The following is a 6,091-nucleotide window of genomic DNA, read 5'->3' as shown; positions in this document are numbered from 1 at the left end:
CGTTGGGATGGACTCCGACAAAGTTTTCGCAGAGATGTGCGAAAACTGCCATGGTCAAAACGGCATTGGGGGTGAAGTCAAGGAGGTGGAATCCGTAGGTATTCATGATGTCGCAGAAGAACTCAGAGAAGGGCGGGCAGAGCCCGCAGTAGAAGAACAATGCGAAGAAGGGGTATCCGTTTGGGGCCTTCTTCCAAGCGGCAGCGGGGAGTACCTTCATGCGCGGATGCGCACGCGTCTCTGTCGACCAGAAGAGGTAGTAGTTCTCCCTCGGCTCCTTCGCGGCAAGCTTGGGGGGGAAGACGGCCCGCTCCTTCCGTAGCGCCGCAAGCCGCTGCTCCTCGGTCGACTTCACGACCTTCCCCTTGTCGGCTTTTGGAGCCATGGCGGAAGTGGTGGAGGAGGTCGACGGCATTGGTGGTACTGGTGGCGATGGGGGGCGGAGCGCTGCTCTCTCTCTCTCAGCTTTGGGAAGGCATGGGAGCGGCAGAGATTTCTGAGATTGGAAGCAGCAACAGGCGAATGGGCGAACTTCCCCTGTTTCCTCTGCTTATAAAGAGGGAGGGGGCGGACGTTTCGCATTTCTGAATAAAGAAACCACCCACGATCTCTCCCACGACGCCGCATTCAACGCGTGCCGTTCGGGGAGGGTGCGGTGGATACGGAGAGAGATACGGCGTAACCTAGGCCGCGCGTGCCCTGTTTTGGGCCTGGCCCAACAGCGCTCGGCACCGTGTTTGGCCCAGGCCCAGGGGCTCCTGTCGGTGTACTAGAGTAGGGGTACCCTAGTATCCCGAACTTGTGCACGGGCAGTCGTAGCGTCCCGCGGCAAGGCTTGCCGGGTGACCGCCAAGGTCCTCCGTGGTTCCTTTGGAGCCATTCAAGAACAAAGTATCCAAGCCAAGGAGACAAGACCCCGGCAAGAGGAGCTTGCCGGGAAGGCCAACCAAGGCAAGGCGCTTAAGGAGACAAGACCCCGGCAAGAGGAGCTTGCCGGGAAGGCCACCCAAGGCATCTCAAGGAACTTGCCGCAGCGCACCTCGCGCCCCGGCAAGGCCCGGTGAGCGACAAGCTCCCGGACGCGACAAGACAACGACCGCGGCAAGGCGCTTGTCTCGGCAAGCCACCACTCTGCGCTCGCGCTCCAGCACATCCACCAACGTGTCGCTCTGGGACCCTTCCAGGCGTACGTGGCGGGAGGCTGTGCAGCCAGGGGTGCGCGGTGGCAAGCGGCGCTGACAAGATTGCCATCGTGGCAAGCGGTGGCGTCCCTGGCGGTCCCTTTTGCATTGTTTAGGCGACATAGACGGGCATTTAATGCCCTTGTCCCCTGCCGTCAGGGTTAGGTATGATACACTGTAGCAGGTAGCTGTACCTACCGCAGCACCTTTACATTTTTACCCTTGTCTACGTTGCCACCTGTCGGTGACCCCTTGAGCATATAAAAGGAGGTCCATGCGCAACGTAGAGGAGGTTGGCTTGTTAGCGGGTGAGCTAGTTAGCCAGTTCAGAAGACACTCATGCTCGGTCTGGCTAGCCGCTGGTGTGTACTGTAGCACTCCGCGCTCCCGAGCAAGAATTCAATACAAACCACAAAGCAGGAGTAGGGTTTTACGCATCCGTGCGGCCCAAACCTGGGTAAACTGCTCGCGTGCTTCGCCTCGATCCGCTCTTTGCGCAACCTCTGCCCTCACCGAATCGAAAGGGACTCGGCCCGCCGGTCCCATAGGTGTTCGTGGATCAGTCCCCGGACAAACACTTTCTCAAAACAATCATAATATGATATAACAAGATGGTATCTCACTAGCCTGTTCCGAGACCACAAAACATAAATGCAGAGAACCCCTGAAGATCAAGGGCTGACTGGAAATTGTAATTTATGGTAAAAGAGATCCAGTCAAGTCATACTCAATCTAAACTAACAATAATACATGCAAATAACAGTGGTGCTCACCAACTGGTGCTTTTTAATAAGAGGGTGATGACTCAACATAAAAGTAAATGGATAGGCCCTTCATAGAGGGAAGCAGGGATTTGTAGAGGTGCCAGAGCTCGGTTTTGAAATAGAGATGAATAAAATTTTGAGCGGCATACTTTCATTTTCAACATAACAACCGAGAGATCTCGATATCTTACATGCTACACACATTATAGGCAGTTCCCAAGCAGAATGGTAAAGTTTATACTCCCCTACCACCAACAAGCATCAATCCATGGCTGGCCCGAAACAACGGGTGCCTCCAACTAACAACAATCCTGGGAGAGTTTTGTTTGCAATTATTTTGATTTGATTTGAGCATGGGACTGGGCATCCCGGTGACCAGCCATTTTCTCGCGAGTGAGGAACGGAGTCCACTCCTCTTGAGAATAACCCGCCTAGCATGGAGGATATAGACAGCCCTAGTTGATACATGAGCTATTCGAGCATACAAAACAAAATGTTTATTTGAAGGTTTAGAGTTTGGCACATACAAATTTACTTGCAACGGCAGGTAGATACCGTATATAGGAAGGTATGGTGGACTCATATGGAATAACTTTGGGGTTTATGGAATTGGATGCACAAGCAGTATTCCCGCTTAGTACAAGTGAAAGCTAGAAAGAGACTCGGAAGCGACCAGCTAGAGAGCGACAACAGTCATGAACATGCATTAAAATTAATCAACACCGAATGCAAGCATGAGTAGGATATAATTTACCATGAACATAAATATCGTAGAGGCTATTTTGATTTTGTTTCAACTACATGCGTGAACATGTGCCAAGTCAAGCCACTCGAATCATTCAAAGGAGGATACCACCCCATCATACCACATCACAACCATTTTAAAAGCATGTTGGCACGCAAGGTAAACCATTATAAACTCCTAGCTAATTAAGCATGGCATAAGCAACTGTAATCTCTAACTATCATTGCAAACATGTTTTATTCATAATAGGCTGAATCAGGAACGATGAACTAATCATATTTACAAAAACAAGAGAGGTCGAGTTCATACCAGCTTTTTCATCTCAATCAGTTCATCATATATCATCATTATTGCCTTTCACTTGCATGACCGAACAATGTGGATAATAATAATAGTTTACGTGCATTGGACTAAGCTGGAATCTGCAAGCATTCAATACAAGGGACAAGACCAGGTAATATGGACTTTTTGTTAGATCAACAATAATGCATATGAGAGCCACTCAACATTTTCATCGTGGTCTTCTCCTCTCGACCCCCTAAAGAAAAGAAAGGAACAAAACTATTTACATGGGAAAGCTCCCAACAAGCAGAAGAAGAATGAGAAATCTTTTTGGGTTTCTTTTTAATTACTACTACTAGATGCATGAAAAGTAAACTAGCTAAAAGCTACAACTATTTTTTGGGTTTTTCTTAAGGTTTTTCAAACGCACAAGAAGAAAGCTTAAAAAGAAAATAAACCAGCATGGATGATATAATGAAAAAGTATGAGCACCGACAACTGGCATGAGTGTGTGAACATGAATGTAATGTCAGTGAGAAATACGTACTCCCCCAAGCTTAGGCTTTTGGCCCAAGTTGGTCTATGCCCATGGATGGCCTGGTGGATATCCGAAGTTGAAGCTGGGGTCGTACTGAGATGCATCAACTACTGCCTGAAGGGCTGCAGCTTGGAGGCAGGCTGCCTCCGTCCTCCTCTCATACACGTTCGCCTCCTCCCTGGTTGTAAAATATCTCCCTTTTGCCTGAAAGTCAAAGAAAGGAGCAGTAGGGAGAGCGACATGATAGGTACGTCGTCTGTAAAAGATTTGTCGGTACTGGAGGGACTGATCATTCCTCTCAACAAACTGATGATGAACCATAGCATTATAATCTAAATAAGTAGGAGGCAACTCAATATCATCTCCATGCATGGGTATCTCAAGAAAATTAGCTAAACGGGTTGCATAAATTCCACCAAAGAGATCTCCATTAATATTATTATTATGCAACCTACGTGCAACAATGGCCCCCAAGTTATATTGTCTATCTCCTAATACAACACTCTTGAGAACACTAAGATCTGGAACACGCATGTGACATGCCTCATCCTTACCATTTATGCATCTACCTATAAAGAGAGCAAAATAATGTATAGCAGGAAAATGAATGCTCCCTATGGTAGCTTGCGTGATTTCCCTAGATTCCCCCACAGTTATACTAGCAAGAAAGTCTTTATATTCAGATTTGCGAGGTTCACTAGCACTACCCCACTGCGGGAGTTTACAAGCAGCATTAAAATCTTCTAAGTCCATGGTATAAGATTTATCATAAAGATCAAACAGGACAGTTTGAGAATTGCATGATGATGTAAATTTAAATCTTATCACAAAGGAATCAGTTAGGTAGTAGTACTGAGGGCACTTATCTTCCACGAAGCCCTCCAGTTCAGCGTTACACACATACGCTTCAAATTCCTCCTTAATTCCTACATGAACCATGAAATTTTCTGAGAGCCATTCACAAGGCCGCACTTGAGCTTCTCTTGGTAGTTCATGGTCTGGCTCGTGTATCGCGGGCCTGGGTCCTTGCTTCCTTGAGGAACCACCTTGGTACATTTTCCTAAACATATTTCTTCCTTTGAAAAATTTCCAAATTTTTTAGTAACTCAAAATAAAAGTGAACTAAACTCAACAAGATTGATAGCAACTACTCCTACAAGTGCCTACAGGCTATATCATGCATTAAAACTACTTTTGACCACATAAATTTGACATGAAAGCTCGAGAACAGGGTCACCTAAGCAGCAAAAATTTGCAATAAATAAAGCACTAGAACAAAAACTAATTGGACCATTGGAGGAGTCACATACCAAAGAACAATCCCCCAAAGCAGTTTTGTGATTGGAGGTTTGAGCAAGGAGATCGAAAATGGCAGCAAGATGAGCAAGAACTCGGGTTTGAGCTGGTGGATGATTTTTTCTGGAGCAAGACGAAGTGTGTGGGTGCAAGAATAAGTGGAGGGGACCCACGTGGGGTCCATGAGGCAGAGGGCGCGCCCAGGGGGGTAGGCCGCGCCCTCCACCCTCATGGGCACGTGGTGGATCCCCCTGCTGTGTTCTCAGTGCCAGATATTCTCAAATATTCTAGAAAAAATCATATTAAATTTTCAGGGCATTTGGAGAACTTTTATTTTCGGGGTATTTTTTTCTATTGCATGGATAATTCAGAAAACAGACAGAAAATACTATTTTTGCTTTATTTAATATAAATAACAGAAAGTAAAAAGAGGGTACAAAAAGTTGTGCTTTCTAACTTCATCCATCTCATGCTCGTAAAAAGCAATCCACTAACAAGGTTGATCAAGTCTTGTTAACAAACTCATTCCGAATCGCACAAAACCGGAGAAATTTCGAATAACACTAGGTTACCTCAACGGGGATATGCACGTCCCCAACAATAAGAATATCATATTTCTTCTTGACAGTAGGAAGAGTAAATTCAAAACCTCCAATAATAATCGTTGAAAATTTTACAATAGAATTGATACTATGGACTTGAGGTTGTTTCCTCGGAAAGTGTACCATATGCTCATTACCATTAACATGAAAAGTGACATTGCCTTTGTTGCAATCAATAACAGCCCCTGTAGTATTCAAAAAGGGTCTACCAAGGATAATCGACATACTATCGTCCTCGGGAATATCAAGAATAACAAAGTCCGTTAAAATAATAACGTTTGCAACCACAACAGGCACATCCTCACAAATACCGAAAGATATAGCAGTTGATTTATTAGCCATTTGCAAAGATATTTCAGTAGGTGTCAACTTATTCAAATCAAGTCGATAAAGAGAGAGGCATAACACTAACACCGGCTCCAAGATCACATAAAGCAGTTTTAACGTAGTTTCTTTTAATGGAGCATGGTATAGTTGGTACTCCTGGATCTCCAAGTTTCTTTGGTATTCCACCCTTAAAAGTATAATTAGCAAGCATGGTGGAAATTTCAGCTTCCGGTATCTTTCTTTTATTAGTAACAATATCCTTCATGTACTTAGCATAAGGGTTCATTTTAAGCATATCAGTCAAACACATACGCAAAAAGATAGGTCTAATCATTTCAGCAAAGCATTCAAAATCC

Source organism: Triticum dicoccoides, chromosome 5A, assembly GCF_002162155.2.
Source record: "Triticum dicoccoides isolate Atlit2015 ecotype Zavitan chromosome 5A, WEW_v2.0, whole genome shotgun sequence".
Taxonomy (NCBI): domain Eukaryota; kingdom Viridiplantae; phylum Streptophyta; class Magnoliopsida; order Poales; family Poaceae; genus Triticum; species Triticum dicoccoides.
Note: the sequence above shows the minus strand (reverse complement) of the source record.